The sequence below is a fragment of the Bos indicus genome, chromosome 13, assembly GCF_029378745.1.
Source record: "Bos indicus isolate NIAB-ARS_2022 breed Sahiwal x Tharparkar chromosome 13, NIAB-ARS_B.indTharparkar_mat_pri_1.0, whole genome shotgun sequence".
NCBI lineage: Eukaryota > Metazoa > Chordata > Mammalia > Artiodactyla > Bovidae > Bos > Bos indicus.
This window is the reverse complement of record NC_091772.1, coordinates 11,719,709-11,742,773: the sequence shown is the minus strand read 5'-3', so window position 1 is coordinate 11,742,773 and position 23,065 is coordinate 11,719,709. Positions and strand designations below refer to the sequence as shown.

At 41.7% G+C, this 23,065-nt stretch overlaps 1 protein-coding gene and 1 non-coding gene across 5 annotated transcripts in view; both read left to right on the top strand.

The window, feature by feature from the left end:
• The window catches only part of CAMK1D (calcium/calmodulin dependent protein kinase ID), a 475,082-nt gene that overhangs the window by 149,809 nt on the left and 302,208 nt on the right, over positions 1–23,065 (top strand). The window lies entirely within an intron of this gene.
• LOC139186684 (U6atac minor spliceosomal RNA) lies at positions 10,020–10,148 on the top strand. The gene has a single exon (XR_011570358.1). It is a non-coding gene; the product is annotated as a U6atac minor spliceosomal RNA (small nuclear RNA).

Sequence of the window (23,065 nt, the reverse complement as noted above, 5' to 3'; positions counted from 1 at the left end):
TTTGGAGTCATGCTACGGATCATTAACCTTAAGATTTAAAATTCTTGCCACAACTTCTGAAGTTTGAGGCATCGAGGTAGAGACGTGATGGGTTTATTCTCTTTAGCATAGAGGATGTCTTCTTTTCCTTTTTGCTTTGCCCCATTCTACTACATAGTTAACAGTTTTGACTTCAGTTAGAGAATAAAAAAATGAAGAGACTTGCCTTTGGACACTGAGTATAAGCAACATCCTCAAAACAGCACTATGTTACTTCCATTTTTGTCTTTTAGAAAGACATAATACTTGTATTAGATTTGAGTTTTCCATGGAATCTTCCCAAGACCTCAGCCTTCTGGTGCAGGAGTCTTTCTCATCTTCCTCTTCCAGTTATTAAAACCAAGCCACGCACCTCTCATGGGTAGGAGACCATCGTCTGGGTAGGACAGAGGTCAGACATTCTTGTCTGCGTTTCTCAGGAGCTTGTATTCCCAGCCCCAGTGCCTCACTGTCTGAGGACTATTGTTCTGTATCCCACAGGCTAAAATTATTTTTCTTTTCCGCAGCTCATTTTTTGAAGTTATATGACAGATGCTTTCTGTGGGTAAAAAGACTACGTGTGTCTCAGAGACCAGAACGGTTGTTTGTTGTGGTTTCATATTTATTGAAAGTGCTCGTCTATGAGTGCATTTATTTACTGGAGGCCAGACAGCAAGAGCCACATGTTTTCAAAATTATTTTGTGGATGCACATCCCTTTTTATTTACAGGAAGCCTTATCACCGTTCCGTGTGCCACGGAGATGAAATTGATGCACCCGGAATGTGCATTGTATTGTTAGCCTGCATGTGAGGGCTCAGCTGTGGTGACAACTGTGGATTCTCCCTTTTAACTGTTCATCCTCTCTCCTTCCTTTAGCATCGTCTGTGTCAACATCTGCTGCATGAACAAGCTGTGGAGCTGCATTCCCGAGTGGTTTGCACTTGAACTTGCTGGTCCCCAAGTCCTGAGAGGAGCCAGCACTTCCTTCATTTTTCCTGCTATGTCTTGGATACCAGGCAGGCTGAGGAGATTTCGTTTGTCCAAACAAGATGGGGAAAAATTTAGTGACCTGACGTGTCTTACTTTATAGCAGAAACTTCTCTTTAAATCTGATGAAAGACAGAGATGAGGCTCCCTGGGCCTGGAGTTTGTTTATCCCTTGTAACTCCTGATAAAAGTCTCTTTTAAAATAGGTAGTAATTATGAAAGAGTAGATCTGTTGCTTGTTTTTTTTCCCTGCCACTCTTGTTGTATTTTAGTCCTTTTGGATATATATATATGTATACATATACATATGTATATATTATAAATAGAATTTTCATGCACAGAAAGGTGAAAAGAATGGAAATTTGCTACTTCATTTAAAGGTCTAGAAGAGAATCTCTTTGATGGCATAAAAATGCAGCAGTTATAATTCTCTGAGTCTTATTAATGAGTTAGAATGGACTGAAAACGCAATAAAATTTAAACCATATGCTCAAGGAGTTATTCAAGTGATCTTTCCTAGTGTTTTTTTCTTAAAATTTTGATTTCTCTTAAATATCATATAGAAGCACAACTTCATTCTCTTAATGTTTTATTTCAGTTGGATCTGCAAAGCCCTTCCTTTCCTGGTCACTATTTTTAGTTGTCACTCTGAACCTTGAGCTGCCTGCAGTGTGGGAGATGCAGGTTTGATCCCTGGGTCGGGAAGATCCCCTGGAGAAGGAAATGGTAACCCACTCCAGTATTCTTGCCTGGGAAATCCCATGGACGGAGGAGCCCGGTGGGCTGTAGTTCATGGGGCTGCAAAGAGTTGGACACGACTGAGCGACAAACAGTTTGTGAACCTTGATCTTTCACCTTCAGGTCAGAAGTCTAAGGATGTTGCTTTTTGAGGTGGTGAAAGGTGGTGTGCGGAGTGCTCTTCTCTGTTTTTGTTTTGCTTTCTTTTCTAAAAAGGAAAAAGGGATCAAAAGGAAACTGGCAACTACCGTTGAGCATTTTGGGGACAGTGAAAACCTGCTTTGTCCATTTCATTTGTAGGGGGAAGCATGGTAGGCGTGAGTACACCCGGGAACACCCTCAGTTCCTCCAGGAAACGAGGCAGTGATGCTGGATTCCAGGCAGAATTGAAGAAGGCGGGCGTTGCTCTGCCTCCTTCGCACCTTATCTTTTTCTCATTTCCTCTACTCTTTCCTCTTCTTCCTCACTGTTTTTTTTCCTCTTTAATCTTTCCCTTTGGTTTTGAGTCATTTCCTTTTACTTCCTTTATACAGTTTCTCACAGCAGATGAGAAAACAGTGACACCCTTCAGAGAGATCTGCTTTGTTAAAGACTGGAAGACACAGCCAAAGGAATTAACCTTTAACAGTGAAATTTTGGCTGGAGCAGGAAGGATATTTATGAACAGAAAGTCTTCTTGGGTATTCTGTGTTTATAACGATCTATTCGGTATTTATGGAATGGAGATGATGGACATCCAGTCTGAGCCAGGTGTTGCTGTCAGACAGACAGATGGATAAATGGTGTCTGGTGTTTTGAGGGCTCTGTCTTGGAGGAAAAGGGACAGACAAGCATAGAATTTAGTGGTTCCAATATAATAGTGTAATTGCCTTCCTGGAGACATGAACCATGATTGTGCTCATACAGTCGGGCATGAGAAGGACCATGGAAATCGCCATTTCCCTGGTCTCTGAGACTTTGAGGAAGAGAATATGCTAGTTGAGTTAATATGAGAGTTCTGAAATGAAACCACCTTGGAACTGCATGGCTACAGTTTAGTTTGAAGTAGCTTTGGTTCTGCCGTTTTTATTGTGGCTGAAGTATGGGCATCGGCCTCCTGTCTCTGGTTACCTTACTGGCTTCCATGTTGGCCTCGCCTTTCCCAACTGTGAGATGCTTAGCACCAAAATATGGGTAAGAAAGGAGGCAGAATAGAGGAACTTGCCTTTAAGTTTGCAAAGTTTCATTGCCTAGTAATGTCAACACATGTTTTTAGACAGGAGATCGCCCCAAGTTCTTTTCCTGACTTGCCTTAAGCCATTATAACAATCGCATTTGCATTGTTTGAAGTCATAAAAAGAAAGAAAGAAAGAAAGAAAGAAAGAAAGAAAAGAGTTCCCAGTCTTTTTAATGTAAAAACCATAAGGCATGCCTTGACAACGGCTGAAAATTGTATTGCTAATTTATTTTTATTGTTAGTATAACTTTGAATTGCCTTCCTTATCTTTGTGCCTGATTCTAGTTTTCTGGGCTGAAGTTAACAATGTTTTGAAAGTCAGTTCAGGGGGGAACAAATGATGTAGTCGTAATAGCAGATAGAGGCCTGCTGTTAGCATTTGGTGAATGTCAAATACTAATTTTAACAATAATAAATTTGGAGAAGGAACGAAAAGTTCCCGGCTAGTGAAAGGAAGTGGTTCCATGTGAAGAGTCTCTTGTTATTTGTCGATACCAGTGTTCATTCATTTCCATGGCAGATAGGAAAATATGGCCTGTTCGCCTTAATTATCTTCTTCATTCAGCCTGCTAATTTTTGAGGAAACTCAGGTTTTTCAAGTAGGGAAAGTAGCCAAGATAAAAATTCTTTTTCTCTTTGTGATCAAGGCCCTTTGCAGAAACATCCGTGCCAATAATTAATTACTGAGCCCTTTGGAGTTAGAACTCTTGGTTCTCGTTGATCTGGTTTTTAGTCTAACCTTCCCTCTGCCTTTCAGATGCTCCATGTGCTGTGGTTTGACTTTGATGTCCTTTGAGAATTCTGTGACTTCTTCCAAGATTACACGATACACCCTTAACTTACTCCTGTTGGATTAATGGAGGGAAAGAGCTCTGGAGTGGGACCATTCCAACAGCCAGTGTCCCCAGTTCAGCCTAAGACACCTCACCTTTTCTAGGATAGGTTGTTTCAATCTGATTTTTAAAGTGTTATATCTCATTTTAGCTTTGAAGACACTCTTTAATGAAGTAATTTCATTTTTTTTCATTTTTTAATTTAATTTAATTTATTTATTTTTTTAAATTTTATTTTATTTTTAAACTTTACATAATTGTATTAGCTTTGCCAAATTCAAAATGAATCCGCCACAGGTATACATGTGTTCCCCATCCTGAACCCTCCTCCCTCCTCCCTCCCCATACCATCCCTCTGGGTCGTCCCAGTGCACTAGCCCCAAGCATCCAGTATCGTGCATTGAACCTGGACTGGCAACTCGTTTCATACATGATATTTTACATGTTTCAATGCCATTCTCCCAAATCTTCCCACCCTCTCCCTCTCCCACAGAGTCCATAAGACTGTTCTATACATCAGTGTCTCTTTTGCTGTCTCGTACACAGGGTTATTGTTACCATCTTTCTAAATTCCATATATATGCGTTAGTATACTGTATTGGTGTTTTTCTTTCTGGCTTACTTCACTCTGTGTAATAGGCTCCAGTTTCACTTTACAATATTGTATTGGTTCTGCCATATATCGAAATGAATCCGCCACAGGCATACATGTGTTCAAAGCCATTGTCAGGAGTGGAAGGGTTAGAGGAAGGCATTGGACGGTCAGTGGCATCTTCCTTTATTTCCTGTGTGTGTGTGTGAAACGTTTTCTGTGAAACTTGCGCGGTGCCCTTGTAGGAACTGGTGGCAGCTGCCCATCACATCTGGATGAGAGGCTCCTGGGCAGCCTTGGCCTCTGCTGTCCAGTGGCCTCAGCCTCTGCTGTCCACTGGGAGCCTCTGGATAGTTCTGTAGAGGGGAAATCGCAGAGCTCCTGACTCTTTCCAGATTTGGTTGGAGAAGAGGGTTAGGCAGCACTCAAGTGGTTTGGATTTTTCATGAGGAAAACAAAGTGAAAGGTTTTTCTGATGTCGGACATTGTGTTTTGGCCTGTGGGCTGGATTCTGTTTTTCTCTTTTACCTTTTGTTTTCATCTTTTGTACTATTTTAAGGACAGCAGTGAGTAGTACCCCTGGACTTTTTCTCCCAGTGAAAAACATCCAGTGTGACTTGTGGAAATGGGGTGTGTCAGAGTCGTTCTCAACAGTGGTGCTGTCCCTTTGGGCTCTGTAGTCATGGCAGGTTTCTTAACCTCTCTGTGCTCCAGTCCCTTCATCTGTATAATGGAGACAGTGATCTTTTTGGATGTTGCATTGATTAACTGAGATCATTCTTGTCAAACACTTAAAATAGTCTCTGCTATATAGTAAGCAGTTCATGGCTATTACTGTATGAATATACACTGTTCAGTTCAGTTCAGTTCAGTTGCTCAGTCATGTCTGACTCTTTGAGACCCCATGGACTGCAGCACGCTAGGCTTCCTTGTCCATCACCAGCTCCCAGAGTTTACCCAAACTCATGTCCATTGAGTCAGTGGTGCCATCCAACCATCTCATCCTTTGTCGTCCCCTTCTCCTCCTGCCTTCAATCTTTCCCAGCATCAGGGTCTTTGCAAATGAGTCAGCTCTTCGCATCAGGTGGGCAAAGTATTGGAGTTTCAGCTACAACATCAGTCCTTCCAATGAACACTCAGGACTGATCTCCTTTATAATGGACTGGTTGGATCTCCTTGCAGTCCAAGGGACCCTCAAGAGTCTTCTCCAACACCACAGTTCAAAAGCGTCAATTCTTTGGCTCTCAGCTTTCTTTATGGTCCAACTCTCACATCCATACATGACCACTGGGAAAACCATAGCCTTGACTAGACAGACCTTTTTTGGCAAAGTAGTGTCTCTGCTCTTTAATATGCTGTCTAATTCTGTTAGGTCGTGTTATTACGTGATGAGAGATTCTAGTTTCTTGGTACATTGATATGGTCATAGAAACTTGGGACAGATGTCTACTTAGTGCAGTGTTCAATGACTGTTGGCCATTACTTGATCATTTGGAACTGAGAAGAAGGCCAGTCTATCAACTTATTTGTTTCAGCAAAGCCCAGTTTGCCACACTAATTTGTAGTGCACAGAGCCCCCCCAAAGCTGAGTGAGCAGAGCTTAAATGACCTTCTGGGATTCTGTGGTCACCTTAAGTAGCTGCTCTGGTGTTGGGAATACAAAGGAATGTAAAGGATCCTTTGTAAACCATTAGAGGAAGGATGCATGGCTGTTACCCAGGTCCTCCACTAACCACCTTGGGTCAGGACAGCTGTTCATTCTTTCATTTGCTTATTTAACTCACTTCATTTGTTTATCTTATTTGTTTCTTTGGCCACTTCTTGGGGCATGTGGGATCTTAGTACTTCAACAAGGATCGAACCTGTGCCTCCTGAATTAGAGCATGGAGGCTTAACCACTGAACCACCAGGGAAATCCCATAACTCACTCCATTTGCAAAAAATGCTAAGATACTTTAAAGTAAAATGAAGATATATTATTGCAGCATTATTGATAATAACCAAGACATGGAAACAAGCTAAGCATCCACCAATGTACAAATGGATAAAGAAGATATAGTATAGATATAATGGAATATTATTCAGTCATGCGAAAAAAGGAAAGGAAATCCTGTCATTTGTAACAACATGAATGGACCTAAAGGGTGTTATGCTAAGTGAAATAAATCAGACAAAGAAAGACCAATGCTGTATGATATCATCATTTACATGTGGAACTTAAAAAAAGCTGAACTTGTAGAAGCAGAGAGTAGGACAGCAGTTATCAGGGATGGGGTGAGGGATGGGGAAATTGGGGAGATGTTGATCAAAGGGTGCAGACTTGCAGTTCAAAGATGAATAATTTCCAAGGACCTAATGCATAGCATGGTGACTATAGTTAACATACTCTGTTATTAATATATACTTGAAAGTTGCTAAGAGACTGGATGGTAAATGTTCTTGCCACGAGAAAGAAGTGGTAATGATGTGAGGCAGTGGAGGTGTTAGCTAACACTGTAGTGGTAATCACAGTGCGGTATGTAAGTATATCAGAGCGGCATGATGTACACCATCAGATCAGATCAGATCAGTCGCTCAGTTATGTCCGACTCTTTGCGACCCCATGAATCGCAGCACACCAGGCCTCCCTGTCCATCACCAACTCCCAGAGTTCACCCAGACTCACGTCCATCGAGTCAGTTTTGCCATCCAGCCATCTCATCCTCTGTTTTGCCATCCGGCCATCTCATCCTCTGTCGTCCCCTTCTCCTCCTGCCCCCAACCCCTCCCAGCATCAGGGTCTTTTCCAATGAGTCAACTCTTCGCATGAGGTGGCCAAAGGACTGGAGTTTCAGCTTTAGTATCATTCCTTCCAAAGAAATCCCAGGGCTGATCTCCTTCAGAATGGACTGGTTGGATCTCCTTGTAGTCCAAGGGACCCTCAAGAGTCTTCTCCAACACCACAGTTCAAAAGCATCAATTCTTCGGTGCTCAGCCTTCTTCACAGTCCAACTCTCACATCCATACATGACCACAGGAAAAACCATAGCTTTGACTAGACGGACCTTTGTTGGCAAAGTAATGTTTCTGCTTTTGAATATGCTATCTAGGTTGGTCATAACTTTCCTTCCAAGGAGTAAGCATCTTTTAATTTCATGCCTGCAGTCACCATCTGTAGTGATTTTGGAGCCCAGAAAAATAAAGTCTGACACTGTTTCTCCATCTATTTCCCATGAAGTGGTAGGACCGGATGGCATGATCTTCATTTTCTGAATGTTGAACTTTAAGCCAACTTTTTCACTCTCCACTTTCACTTTCATAAACTTATGCAATGTTATATGTCCATTTAAAAAATAGATATCTTGACATTCTAACCCTAACAATTCTTAGTATGGATTGCGTGTTACTCCCATAGGAGGAAAGGGAGGAAGGAGGTAGGAGAGAAGGAAAGATGGAAGGAAATTTCCTCATATAACCAAAATGATATGATCACAAATAATGCAATTAATGCTTTTTTAATATCCTCTAATACCAGTTCCTGTTCAGTCTCCCCCCGTGAAGTCAGGTCATACAATGAATTGACTTTATATTGCTATAGTTGCTTCCTTGGAGGAAGGAGAAAGCAGGACTAACTGAATGATCCCTAAGGCATGTTGCTTTATGTTTAATACATTAAGGGAGCTGCTCTGATTTTGCTCATTTAGCTCTTGTTCTTGGAGCAGGCAGATTCAAAGTTTAGAGACTGTGACTCTATAGCAGGATGAGATGAAAATTTGGAAATGACGTAGTTCATGGGATCAGTTGAGACAGGTTGGTATTGCCTCACCCTTGCCTTGACCTGTAGGTCAAGCTGTAGGTTGGACAAACAGCATTGATACTGGTTAGATAAATTGTACACTTACCAGAGAGAAAGAGGCAGTCAACTCATTTTAAACCCAGTTTGGGGTTTAACCTTGCATTTTATATGCTCCGTAAATGTTTCCAATGCCATTTAGAGCTAGCTGAAGTCTTTGAGAGTCTTTTTGATATTGTGGTGTTTTTCTGTGTGTTTTTAAATTTGAAGTATAGTTGATGTTTCCAGGTGGCACAGTGGTAAAGAATCTGCCTGCCAGTGCAGGAGATGTGCATTAGATCCATGGGTCAGAAAGATCCCTGGAGAAGGAAATGGCAACCCATTCTGGTATTCTTTCCTGGAAAATTCCATGGACAGAGGAGCCTGTCGGGCTACAGTCCACGGGGTCACAAAAAGTCTGGTATGACTGAGCACACATACACTCATGCACAGAGTTCACAAATCTCAAACACTTTTACCCATGTAATGACCACCTAGATCAAGAGGTAGAACATTTCCATCACTGAAGTCTCCCGGGTCCCCTTTCTCCAGTTGGAACAACATCCCCCTGCCCAGAGGTAATCACTGTTCTGACCTCTGTCACCATAAATTAGTTTTGCCTGATCTAAATTCCATATAAATGGAGTCATACTTAGATTTTGTGGGATTCATTTATGTTGTTGCATATGTAAATTGTTCATTTTTTCCTGTTGTTGTGTAGTAGTTGTAGACTCCATTGTATGAAATTTAGATATCCATTATACACTTGGTAGATATTTGTTTATAGTTTGGGGCCAGTATGAATGCAGCAGCTAAAGATGCTCTTGTGTGTCTTTGGTGGATGGAATATGAGTTATTGATTAAGGTTAACAGACTGTTTCTAGGGTTGAAGTTTACATTCAAGAGCATGGGGAGGATATCATTCTGTCCATGCCAAATGGTTTTAAAATATATTGAAGGCATCTTACAGTAGTACAGTTGGCCCTTGAACAACATGGATTTGAACTGTGTGGCTCCACTTATATGCAGTTGTTTTTCAGTAGGAAATACTATAGTACTATATCACATGTGGTTAGTTGATCCTTGGGATGCAGAACTGTGGGTATGGAAGGACCACTCTAAATTATACTTGGATTATTGACTTCAGGAGGGCTGGTACCCCAGCCACCACATTGTTCAAGGGTCAACTGTGTATCAAACAAAGAAATGAATTTAGTCTGGTATACTTGTATTTAGCAAACTGCGCTGGTACAAAAGCAAATCTTTGCTTTTGTGCTCCTTGACTATGATAAATAACCTAAGCTGGAGGGCCAATTTCCTGAAAGCCAAGATTCTCATGTGAAACTATGTTGTTTCCTCATGCCTTCTCTAAAAGGAGTGGGAAAAAGACCTTTTCATTAATTCTGCAAATAGGCATCATTTTCTAATTTTAGATTGTCACTGTGAAAAAGAGTCATGAATTACTAAAAACTCTGAGAATATAAACTTGTTTGGGGGGGGGTCCCCTGCATTGGAATGAATAAAGGCTTTAAATATTCATTTGTGTTTTTCTTTCCATGTCATTTTGGGTATTGTGAGGAAAAAAATATTTGCTGCTGATTTAGAACTGCTGAATACTCTTATAAAAATTTAATTCCTCCTGTATTAACTAGGCTTTCAAGGCTTTTTTAGAGAGCCTGTTGCAAGCCTTTAGAGAGCCTCTAATAGGTTGCTAGCAGGAAAACCTGTTAGCCTAGAGACCTGATGGATGGAAGTAGAATAGGAAAACTACCACTGGCCATCATCAGGGGATATTGCATTGATTTACATTTTAATAGTGTCTGTGTTTAATGAAACTGAAGAATTAGGTTAGCATTCCCTTTAACAAGAATGGGAAAAATTCTAGTGATGGATGCCATATCCATATGTTTAAGGCATCACACCTCTTTATAGCCAGCTAACACTATTTTTAACAAGCTGACGGAAGGGGTCTGGTGGTATGAACCAGCATTACAGATGTGCAGTCCTGTCCTGGGAATCTTCCCTATACATAACACCTGCCCAGGTAATGAAATGACATCTGTATAAGGTTATCACTGAAACTGTGTATAACACCAAAACATCAGAAGCCACCCAGTGTCATCAGTCATAAGGAAGTGGTTGAAGCGTGGTGTATGTGTACAGTGCAGTTGTTAAAAGAGAGTGAGGAAGGTCCGTGTTCTGATGTGGAATGATATCCAGGTTTATCGCCAAGTGCAGAAAGCAAGGTGGAGGACAGTGTAGAGAGTATGGTACTTTTATGTAAGAAAGACTGGGATATGAAGATTTGTAGGTGAATTTGCTAATATCTGCATAAAGAAACACTGGATGGATAAACAGGAAACATACATATGTGTTCCTGGAGCAGGCAGAGCAGAGCAGAGTGATCAGGCTCCTGTATGTATTTTTTTTAATATTACATTGACATTTTGAAAGATGCAGAAAAACAAACCAGCGAAAGTGCATCTGTCCCAGCATGCCCTTTGACATGGAACCGGACCATGAGTAGGTGACAGAAGGTGAAGCTGGTTGAATGCATTGTGAGAAGGTGAGGCTACCCGCTCTGTTTCATTTCTCAGAAGCTAAGTCAGTGCATTCAGTGCTTATTGAGCCAATCAGCCAATCTGCCATGTCAGGCACTATTTTAGGTGTCAGCAGGCACCTTAAGGTCCAAGCTTCTACAAAGCCTGCATTTTCAAAAGAAGAGACAGACAAGCAGGTGATGAGTGAGGAAGAGAAGCCTCCTGCTGCTGGGGTCCAGGGGAGGAAGTAAAAGGAGCCCATGCTGAGGTCAGAAGGGAGGGTCATTGCTGATCTTTATCTGTCTTCATGGTGCCTTCATGAACAGTATTCTTGCACATGGGATAATAAAGTAGGGTCAGTTCTCAATTCTGATCTTTTGCTATAGCAGTCAAGATTTCATATAGCAGTCAAGATTTCATTTTGCTGTAAGATCAATATCACTGAAGTTTTAAACAGAGACATAAAGACATCAGAGCAGTCACTGTACCCCAGTTTACTGCTGTGTTGGCAGGAGACCTGAATTTATTGGAATAAATAAAAAGTGGATTTGACCATCATGGTTTGTTTTCACAACAGTGGGGCTGTAGTGGGGATAATTATCTATATGATTTGTGAGTATAACCATAGGTTATTAGGCAAGATATTTCTATGACAAGTCTGTTATTTGTTTTTTCCATCCATAAAATGGTTAAATATAAATTGTCCCTTTACTGTAACATACTAACTATAGAAAGTCTAAGCACACACAACACACCATGTACCCTTCACATTCTATATTCATTGTCTGAAATTGCCATGGAGATAGTTCCACACTGGATAATACAGACGTGTGGAACATTTACTTCCTGTGTTTATTCAATTTGTTTTTGTTTTTTTTTTCTTATTCTGGTCTCTTTATTGGCAGATTTCTCTTTCATAGTTTCTGAATCAGATGAAAGATTAATATGGTTATTTTTTAAAGTTTCTATGATGAAATGACTTTTTGAAAGAGATTTTTCTCTGTTTCTTTGGGTTCAAGTCAACTTTGGTGAAACATGAGGAACGGAGATCAAAGGCATAGGAAACATCTGATGGTCAGAGTGTTTCTTGCATCTCCAGTTCTATGACTTGAGTCTTGCTCAGATACAAAGGAGTAACGACACAGACTGGCTGCCAGACTTGGGAGTCTGAAATTTTCCTGGCAACCAAAGTCCAAAATATAGATGTATCTGGAGCCAGCATGTTCACAAACAATTCTAGGCTTGTGAGTGAAGTACAGAAGCACCTGCCATCAGAATTTGTTTTAAGGTTTGAAAAATGCAGAATAATAAGATCTTTATTAATCATGATAAAGTCCGTTCTGTGGAATAGTTAATGAAATGCCCAGAGGTTCCAGGATCCACAGCCATCCTGGGAAATGCACAGCAAGGTGAGGATGGAAGCTTGCTGTTGTATCTCCCTCTGCTTTATTGATGAGATTTGGGCCATCTTTGAGGTTGGATGTTTCAGAACTTTGTTAGATCTGTTCTCTTGGAATCCATCTCAGGGTGAATTCAGGAGGACGTGATCTTTGCTTCCTGGTAGATAAAGAAGAGGAGAGGCTGTGACTGCACGAGGCCTTCCACTCTGCCACCTGCCTTACAGAACGTTCGCCGGCATCACTGGACCTGGCTGGGGAGGTTGCTAAAGCTGGTCCCGTGATGGCGGGACTGTCTACACTCTCCATCATTGACAGTGAGGCCACAGCCTTGTAAACTGTGATTGATGTGCATCAAGCAGCTGTGCTTAGGGACAACGCGAGGAATGTAGGAACCATGAGGATACACACTCGGTGCTCGCTGAGTTGTGTTTTATTCCTGAATTCATTTTTACAAAATTATTTTTATTTTTAGATTTTTATTGGGGGTATAGCTGATTTACAGTGTTGTGTTAGTTTCAGGCATACAGCAAAGTAGATCAGTTATACATATGTGTGCGTGAGTGCTCAGTCACTTCATTCATGTCTGACTCTTTGTGACCCTATAGACTGTAGCCTGCCTGGCTTCTCTGTCTATGGGATTCTCCAGGCAAGAATACTGGAGTGGGTTGCTGTGCCCTCCTCCAGGGAATCTTTGCAACCAAGGGATCAAACCCAGGTCTTTTACATCTCCTGCATTAGCAGGCAGCTTCTTTACCACTAACCCCACCTGGGAAGCCCCACATATACATATATTCACTCTTTTTTAGTTTCTTTTCCCATATAGGTCATTACAGAGTATTGAGTAGAGTTCCTTGTGCTATACAGTAGGTCCTTAATATACCAGTTTTATGTATGTGAAAGTGAAAGTGTTAGTTGCTCTGTTGTGTCCAACTCTTTGTGAGCCCATGACCTGTAGCCCACCATAGTGTATATATATCAACCCCAATCTCCCAGTTTATTCCTCCCCCATCAACTTTCCTCTTGGCAACAATAGGTTTGTTTTCTATGTCTATAACTCTACTGAATTCAAAGAGGAAATAAGAGACACAGATGCAAAGGTGAGACATTTGGGCGATGGGGAATTTCAACCAAGGTGGGCTGTTTCTCTAATGCCTTTTGCTCTTTGGGATAACGAGAGATGTTTTTAACAATTCCATTCACCATTGCAACAAAAAGAATAAAATACTTAGGAATATATCTGCCTTAAGAAACAAAAGACCTATATATAGAAAACTATAAAACACTGGTGAAAGAAATCAAAGAGGACACAAATAGATGGAGAAATATACCATGTTCATGGATCGGAAGAATCAATATAGTGAAAATGAGTGCGCTACCAGAGCAATTTATAGATTCAATGCAATCCCTATCAAGCTACCAATGGTATTTTTCAGAGAAATAGAACAAATAATTTCACAATTTGTATGGAAATATAAAAAACCTCGAATAACCAAAGCAATCTTGAGAAAGAAGAATGGAACTGGAGGAATCAACCTACCTGACTTCAGTCTCTACTACAAAGCCACAGTCATCAAGACAGTATGGTACTGGCACAAAGACAGAAATATAGGTCAATGGAACAAAATAGAAAGCCCAGAGATAAATCCACACACCTATGGACACCTTATCTTTGACAAAGGAGGCAAGAATATACAATGGAGAAAAGACAATCTCTTTAACAAGTGGTGCTGGGAAAACTGGTCAACCACTTGTAAAAGAATGAATCTAGAACACTTTCTAACACCATACACAAAAATAAACTCAAAATGGATTAAAGATCTAAATGTAAGACCAGAAACTATTAAACTCCTAGAGGAAAACATAGACAAAACACTCTCTGACATAAACCACAGCAGGATCCTCTATGACCCATGTCCCAGAATATTGGAAATAAAAGCAAAAATAAATGGGACTTAATTAAAATTAAAAGCTTCTGTACAACAAAGAAAACTATAAGCAAGGTGAAAAGACAGCCTTCAGAATGGGAGAAAATAATAGCAAATGAAGCAACAAACAAAGAATTAATGTCAAAAATGTACAAGCAACTCCTGTGGCTCAATTCCAGAAAAATAAAAGACCCAATGAAAAAGTGGACCAAATAACTAAACAGACATTTCTCCAAAGAAGACATACAGATGGCTAACAAACACATGAAAAGATGCTCAAAATCACTCATTATCAGAGAAATCCAAGTCAAAACCACAATGAGGTACCATTCACGCCAGTCAGAATGGCTACTATCCAAAAGTCTACAAGCAATAAATGCTGGAAAGGGTGTGGAGAAAAGAGAACCCTCTTACACTGTTGGTGAGAATGCAAACCAGTACAGCCACTATGGAGAACAGTGTGGAGATTCCTTAAAAAAACTGGAAATAAAACTGCCATATGACCCAGCAATCCCGCTGCTGGGCATACACACCGAGGAAACCAGAATTGAAAGAGACACCCTAATACTGCAGTACTGTTTATAATAGCCAGGACATGGAAGCAACCTAGATGTCCATCAGCAGATGAATGGATAAGAAAGCTGGGGTACATATACACAATGGAATGTTACTCAGCCGTTAAAAAGAGTACATTTAAATCAGTTCTAATGAGGGGGGTGAAACTGGAGCTTATTATACAGAGTGAAGTAAGCCAGAAAGAAAAACACCAATACAGTATACTAACACATATATATGGAATTTAGAAAGAAGGTAATGATAACCCTTTATTCAAGACAGCAAAAGAGACACAGATGTACAGAACAGTCTTTTGGACTCTCTGGGAGAGAGCGAGGGTGGGATGATATGGGAGAATGGCATTGAAACATGTAAAATATCATATGTGAAACAAATCGCCAGTCCAGGTTTGAGGCATGATACAGGGTGCTCGGGGCTGGTGCAATGGGATGACTCAGAGGGATGGGATGGGGAGGAAGGTGGGAGGGGGGTTCAGGATGGGGAACACATGTACACTCATGGTGGATTCAAGTCTAGGTATGGCAAAACCAATACAATATTGTAAAGTAAAATAAATAATTAAATAAAGTAAGCATACCACCAAAGCAGTGCACCAGCTTAGGAATCTTTCACAACTAGTTTTAGGCCTTCTTCCTCTACAGTTGTAGTTGATATATACTCCTAATAGCAGATTAGTGGTGCTGAGAGGAGACTATATTGTTTTACCAACATATCTTTGGAGGCAGAAGTTTGTTGCTTGTCACAGAAACTGAAGCCTGCTTCTCCTGGGACCCCCTCCATCTCCTGTGTACACAGTAGATGCTGTGTTCTGGTATCCATTTCCCCTGAATATTCCTGTCCAACATTTCTTACATCTTGTGCACAAATCAAGATCCTTAGCTTTTTTGTGAGTCAGTGAAAGAAGATGAATGTGTGTTCACAGTGGTCTTAGTGTTTTGGCCAAGCCCCACCTCTGTTAATTTCATGAAAAATAAATGATTCTTTTGTGGACATGTTTTACTGAAGGGACAGTTTGTATTTCTGGCCTGTTAAGAGTTTTTAAAACTACTGATAAGCTTTTGGCCATATTTGTGAACATCTCAAGGCAACCTGGAAGGATGGGTATAAAGTGTAATAGTATCAAGGACAACAGAATAGAGTTGACATTTGTGTATTTTATTGGCACTCACTAAGATTTCTTTGTCATATGTGTAACAAGAAAGGAGAGACATCAAAGGACAGATGAAACAGGCTCACTGGGCTGATTTGATCCAGGGAGCTTTTATGTATTTATAACCGGTTAAGATAAGGGGGTCTTCTCATGTTGCTGAGATAATGCAGAGGGAAGCACTTAACAGCAGCATGGATAGGACCATTCTGAAGGGCTGGGAAGAAAAAAGGAGCATGATGCTAGACAAGGTGCATCTCTTGGCAAAATTCTGTTGAGCCAACTGTGGCTGCAGTTTGTCTTGGGAGCAAACTTATTTCCTGACTCATAGAGTTAGGGAATGAAAATAAACTCTTAAGAGTTGGTATATAGGCTTCCCAGGTGGAGCACAGTGGTATAGAATCTACTTGCCAATGCAGGAGATGTAGAAGTTGTGAGTTTGATCCCTGGGTCAGGAAGATCCCCTGAAGAAAGAAATGGCAACCCACTCCAATTTTCTTGCTGGGACAATCCCATGGACAGAAGAGCCTGACAGGCTGCAATCAATGGGGTTGCAAAAAGTTGGACACAATTGAGTGACTGAGCATGCATGTATGCATGCATGCACACACACACACACATATATAAATGTGTCACATATTGGTGCTTATGAGTGTTTTTTAGTAAATTTGATCATTTGCTTATATTCAGAAGTTGACCTTTTTAAGTAAACAAGGAGAATTCATTCCCCACCAGCACTTCTGTATCTTTATCAACCAATTTTCTCACATCTGTGGTTGCCACTGGTGTGTTTTCACTACCAAGTTGCTGGTGCTTTTTTCTCATCTGAGACTCAGAGGATGTGATATAAAATGCTGAGCTGGGTTCTGGGTTAAAATGTATCTCAAAACAGTAATAAAAAGTACCTGGCTGTTTGTCCTTTTTCTCAGGATCGTTGAATTTCTAAGTAAGAAATTAACCAGGATGATGGTGTGTCAACATGTAGCACAGGCCTTGGCAGATGGATGTTCAATAAAGTGTTCTTTTCCTTCACCAGCAGAAGTGCTTTTCAGCCTTCCCCCAGTACTCTCCAGAGTGGAGAGAAGCTCTCAGGCATCTCTGGGTGGTTCACGGACTGTCCTGAGGACACCGGTGCATCAGGAAGATGTGCCATCGTAATCTTGTGGCTTCTTCCACCCCCTGGCACCCACACTATAATTTGAGAAGTTTACTGTGAATGGCTAATGTCAGACAAGGCAGCAAGGAGTGATCAGTATAGACACTTCAGGTGTGTTTTGCCACATTTCAAGTTCTTTGAAATTTGGCCACTTAGAAATCGTTCGTAAGGCAGTTCTCCTCAGTAGAAGTCCAAGTACACACTTGCTTGCCAGTCATTCTGAGCATCCAGCAGGGGATAATCATTTCTAAACCCTGCATTTGTGTGTATGGCCATAAAGTAGAAATCCGGTGAGGACACAACCGTAAGTCCCTAGAATTCTGTGTATGTTAGTTATATGCAGAGCTTTAGTGGGGGATTTCTAATTGAAGGATAAGATAGCAGGGTGGCATTTCTTTACCGGTTCAGATAAACGAAAAGAAGAAACAAATCCTCCTCCTCACCTGGGCATTTCTGAGGCAGCCGCTTATTACAGACCATTCTCAATTATCCAGAGATTGGTGCAGATAGTTAAAATTCTCTGATAATCCTAAAATGTCACTTTGGTTGTTACTTTCGTGTTTCTATTGAATGCATCTTATTTCAAAAACAGCTTTTGACCCAAGGGGTGACATTTTGAGCAGCCACTAGTACACTACTCACATTGTCCCATTGAATCATCCCTTCAACCCTGCAGTGTGGGTGTTAGCCCACATCATAGATGAGGGGACCAGGGTTCTGGGAAGCTAAGTGCCAGGTCACCGGTGAATTAGGGGGCTGAGGAGTAATTTCACCTCCCCGACTCAAGGCATATTCTCTCAAACTATTGCCCGCTCCCTGGTAGAAATGGGGTAAAATGTCCTAAATGCTAGGAGGAGGCTGGAGAAAGGTTAAATAATCTTGAATCATCAAGTCCTGAGTAACCAAGAACTGATAAATAAATATTTGAGAGAGTTAGTTTCAGTTTCTTCATGTAAAAATACTGATACAAATTGTAGAAAGCAAATTAGATCATGGATTAAAAATACTTTGATACGCACCAGCAGCAGTAAATATGCCCAGCAAGAGTGTTGGTTCCCTAAACCTCTGTCCATTGAGAAGAGTCTGTTTTTGGGACTGTTCAGTTCAGTCGCTCAGTCGTGTCTGACTTTTTGCGACCCCATGAGTTGCAGCATGCCAGGCCTCCCTGTCCATCACCAACTCCCAGAGTTCACCCAGACTCACGTCCATCAAGTCAGTGATGCCATCCAGCCATCTCATCCTCTGTCGTCCCCTTCTCCTCCTGCCCCCAATCCCTCCCAGCAGCAGAGTCTTTTCCAATGAGTCAACTCTTTGCATGAGGTGGCCAAAGTACTGGAGTTTCAGCTTTAGCATCATTCCTTCCAAAGAAATCCCAGGACTGATCTCCTTCAGAATGGACTCTGGTTGGATCTCCTTGCAGTCCAAGGGACTCTCAAGAGTCTTCTCCAACACCACAGTTCAAAAGCATCAATTCTTTGGTCCTTCTGGCTTACGGGAGGGTCATCACGGTAGCTCTGAAGGGCTGTTTAAGCTGGCTGTGAGCAACATCTAATCTGGACAAATAGAAGCTGCCAAACAAAGCAGCATGTTAAATGAAGGTTGTCATGGCCTGGAGCACACTTGTTGTTGAAGATCTCCCCAACCTTCTGGCTAAAAGGTACACGGGGTTTTGAGAACTCATTCTGAAGCAAAGTACAGGTTCTCTCTATCAGCCCTGCTCCTTGAGAAACTTGCTCCTGAATATGTGAAGAGCAGAAAAAAATGAAGGATGCTGCCACAGTTAAGTAGTCAGAGTTGGTGGTGGGGAATCCACTCTCATGTTTTCTGGGCAGCTGGAATTCTGGGAGCAGATGAATTGTTACTGGGGCAATGTTCTGGTGTGAATAGTGTGGTTATTTCAAGGGTGTCTAAATATTTTCACCTCTGTTTAAAAAATCAGATTGTCAGTTACACAAGGGCTTCCTCACTGATTTCTCTCTCATCACTGTTCATTTTCTGAGACCATCAACTGAGACAGACATCGTAATGCCTGGTGTAGTAACTGGCATGCTGAGGGATGACACGTATTTGCTGAATGACAGCAGCCTGGACGGTACTCAGGCTCAGGCTGTGTGATGATCATGAGTAGGATGACCTCTTGGTTGGTCTCTATTCACATGAAACATGTATTATTTGGGTTTTCTTTAATGGACATTTTTAATTGAGGCAATAGTTGATTTACATGAACACAGGAGTAATATACATATAACATATTACAGGGATAATATAGAGAGAGCTCATGTACCCTTGGGGCGTCCCTGTTGGCTCAGATGGTAAACAATCTGCCTGCAATACAAGAGACCTGGTTTCGATCCATGGTTCGGGATGGTCCCCTGAAGAAGGGAATGGCTATCCACTCCAGTATTCTTTCCTGGAGAATCCCACAGACAGAGGAGCCTGGTGGGCCAGGATTGAGGGCAGAAGAAGGGAGTGACAGAGGATGAGATGGTTGGCTGGTGTCATCGATTCAATGGACATGAGTTTGAGGAAACTCTGGGAGTTAGTGAAGGACAGGGAAGCCTGGTATACTGCAGTCCATGAGATTGCGAAGAGTTGGACATGACTTAGCGACTGAACAACCACAACATGTGCCCTTTATCCCGTTTCTCCCAGTGGTAACATCTTACAGCACTGTAGCCCAATATCACACCTAAATGACAGGCCACCCTGCCATTAGGATGATCTGCTGATTTTACCCCAATTTTTTTCCCAAATAAGAAAAAATATTTACTTATTTTAATTGGAGGATAATTACTTTACAGTATTGTGATGGCCTCTGTCACACATCAGCGTGAATTGGCCTTAGGCATACCTGTGATGCTTCGCTCTTGAGCCCCTCTCCCACCTCCTTCCCTACTCCATCCCTCCAGGTTGTCACAGGGCACCGGCTTTGAGTTCCTTGTGTCGTACATCAAACTTCCACTGGCTATTTGGTCATGTATACATTTCAAGGCTATTCTCTCAGATCATCCTACCTTCTCCTTCTCCCACTGTGTCCAAAAGTCTGTTCTTTATGTCTGTGTCTCCTTTGCTGCCATGCATGTAGGATTGTCAGTACTATCTTTCTAGATTCCATATATATGCATTCAGTTCAGTTCAGTCGCTCAGTCGTGTCCGACTCTTTGCGACCCCATTAACCGCAGTACGCATAGGCCTCCCTGTCCATGACCAACTCCTGGAGTTCACTCAAACCCATGTCCATTGTGTCCGTGATGCCATCCAACCATCTCATCCTCTGTTGTCCCCTTCTCCTCCTGCCCTCAATCTTTCCCAGCATCAGAGTCTTTTCAAATGAGTCAGCTCTTTGCATCAGGTGGCCAAAGTATTGGAGTTTCAGCTTCAACATCAGTCCCTCCAACCTAGGACTGATCTCCTTTAGGATGGACTGGTTGGATCTCCTTGCAGTCCAAGGGACTCTCAAGAGTCTTCTCCAACACCACAGTTCAAAAGCATCAATTCTTCAGTGCTCAGCTTTCTTTATAGTCCAACTCTCACATCCATACATGACTACTGGAAAAACCATAGCCTTGTGTAGACGGACCTTTGTTGGCAAAGTAATGTCTGCTTTTTAATATGCTATCTGAGTTGGTCATAACTTTCCTTCCAAGGAGCAAGCGTTTTTTAATTTCATGGCTGCAATCACCATCTGCAGTGATTTTAGAGCCCAGGAAAATAAAGTCAGCCACTGTTTCTACTGTTTCCCCATCTATTTGCCATGAGGTTAGGGGACCAGGTGCCATGATCTTCGTCTTCTGAATGTTGAGCTTTAAGCCAACTTTTTCACTCTCTTATTTCACTTTCATCAAGAGGCTCTTTAGTTCTTCTTCACTTTCTGCCATAAGGGTGGTATCATCTGCATATCTGAGGTTATTGATATTTCTCCCAGCAATCTTGATTCCAGCTTGTGCTTCCTCCAGCCCAGCGTTTTTCATGATGTACTCTGCATATAAGTTAAATAAGCAGGGTGACAATATACAGCCTTGACGTACTCCTTTTCCTATTTGGAACCAGTCTGTTGTTCCATGTCCAGTTCTAACTGTTGCTTCCTGACCTGTATACAGGTTTCTCAAGAGGCAGGTCAGGAGGTCTGGTATTCCCATCTCTTTCAGAATTTTCCGCAGTTTATTATGATCCACACAGTCAAAGGCTTTAGCATAGTCAATAAAGCAGAAATAGATGTTTTTCTGGAACTCTCTTGCTTTTTTGATGATCCAGTGGATGTTGGCAATTTGATCTATGGTTCCTCTGCCTTTTCTAAAACCAGCTTGAACATCTGGAAGTTCACAGTTCACGTACTGTTGAAGCCTGGCTTGGAGAATTTTGAGCATGACTTTACTAGTGTATGAGATGAGTGGAATTGTGCGGTAGTTTGAGCATTCTTTGGCATTGCCTTTCTTTGGGATTGGAATGAAAACTGACCTTTTCCAGTCCTGTGGCCACTGCTGAGTTTTCCAAATTTGCTGGCATATTGAGTGCAGCACTTTCACAGCATCATCTTTCAGGATTTGAAATAGCTCAACTGGAATTCCATCACCTCCACTAGCTTTGTTCGTAGTGATGCTTCCTAAGGCCCACCTGACTTCACATTCCAGGATGTCTGGTTCTAGGTGAGTGGGAGTGATCACACCATTGTAATTATCTGGGTCGTGAAGCTCTTTTTTGTACAATTCTGTGTATTCTTGCCACCTCTTCTTAATATCTTCTGCTTCTGTTAGGTCCATACCATTTCTGTCCTTTATTGAGCCCATCTTTGTGTGAAATATTCCCTTGGTATCTCTAATTTTCTTGAAGAGATGGCTAGTCTTTCCTGTTCTATTGTTTTCCTCTATTTCCTTGCACTGATTGGTGAGGAAGGCTTTCTTATCTCTCCTTGCTGTTATTTGGAACTCTGCATTCAAATGGGTATATCTTTCCTTTTCTCCTTTGCTTTTCGCTTCTCTTCTTTTCACAGCTATTTGTAAGGTCTCCTCAGACGGCCATTTTGCTTTTTTGCATTTCTTTTTCTTGGGGATGGTCTTGCTCCCTGTCTCGTGTACAATGTCACGAGCCTCTGTCCAGAGTTCATCAGGCCCTCTATCAGAACTACTCCCTTAAATATATTTCTCACTTCCACTGTATAGTCATAAGGGATTTGATTTAAGTCATACCTGCATGGTCTAGTGGTTTTCCCCATTTTCTTCAATTTAAGTCTGAATTTGGCAGTAAGCAGTTCATGATCTGAGCCACACTCCGCTCCCGGTCTTATTTTTGCTGACTGTATAGAGCTTCTCCATTTTTGGCCGCAAAGGATATAATCAATCTGATTTTGGTGTTAGCCATCTGGTGATGTCCATGTGTAGAGTATTCTCCTGTGTTGTTGGAAGAGGGTGTTTGCTATGACCAGTGCATTCTCTTGGCAGAACTCTGTTAGCCTTTGCCCTGCTTCATTCCGTATTCCAAGGCCAAATTTGCCTGTTACTCCAGGTGTTTCTTGACTTCCTACTTTTGCATTCTAGTCCCCTATAACAAGAAGGACATCTTTTTTGGGTGTTCATTCTAGAAGGTCTTGTAGGTCTTCATAGAACCGTTCAACTTCAGCTTCTTCCGCATCACTGGTCAGGGCATAGACTTGGATTACCATGATATTGAATGGTTTGCCTTGGAAACGAACAGAGATCATTCTGTCGTTTTTGAGACTGCATCCAAATACTGCATTTCAGAATCTTTTGTTGACCATGATGGCTACTCCATTTCTTCTAAGGGATTCCTGCCTACAGTAGTAGATATCAGATCAGATCAGATATCTGATATCAGATCAGTCGTGTCCGACTCTTTGTGACGCCATGAATCGCAGCACGCCAGGCCTCCCTGTCCATCACCAACTCCCAGAGTTCACTCAGACTCACGTCCATTGAGTCAGTGATGCCATCCAGCCATCTCATCCTCTGTCATCCCCTTCTCCTCCTGCCCCCAATCCCTCCCAGCATTAGGGTCTTTTGCAGTGAATCAACTCTTCGCATGAGGTGGCCAAAGTACTGGAGTTTCAGCTTTAGCATCATTCCTTCCAAAGAAATCCCAGGGCTGATCTCCTTCAGAATGGACTGGT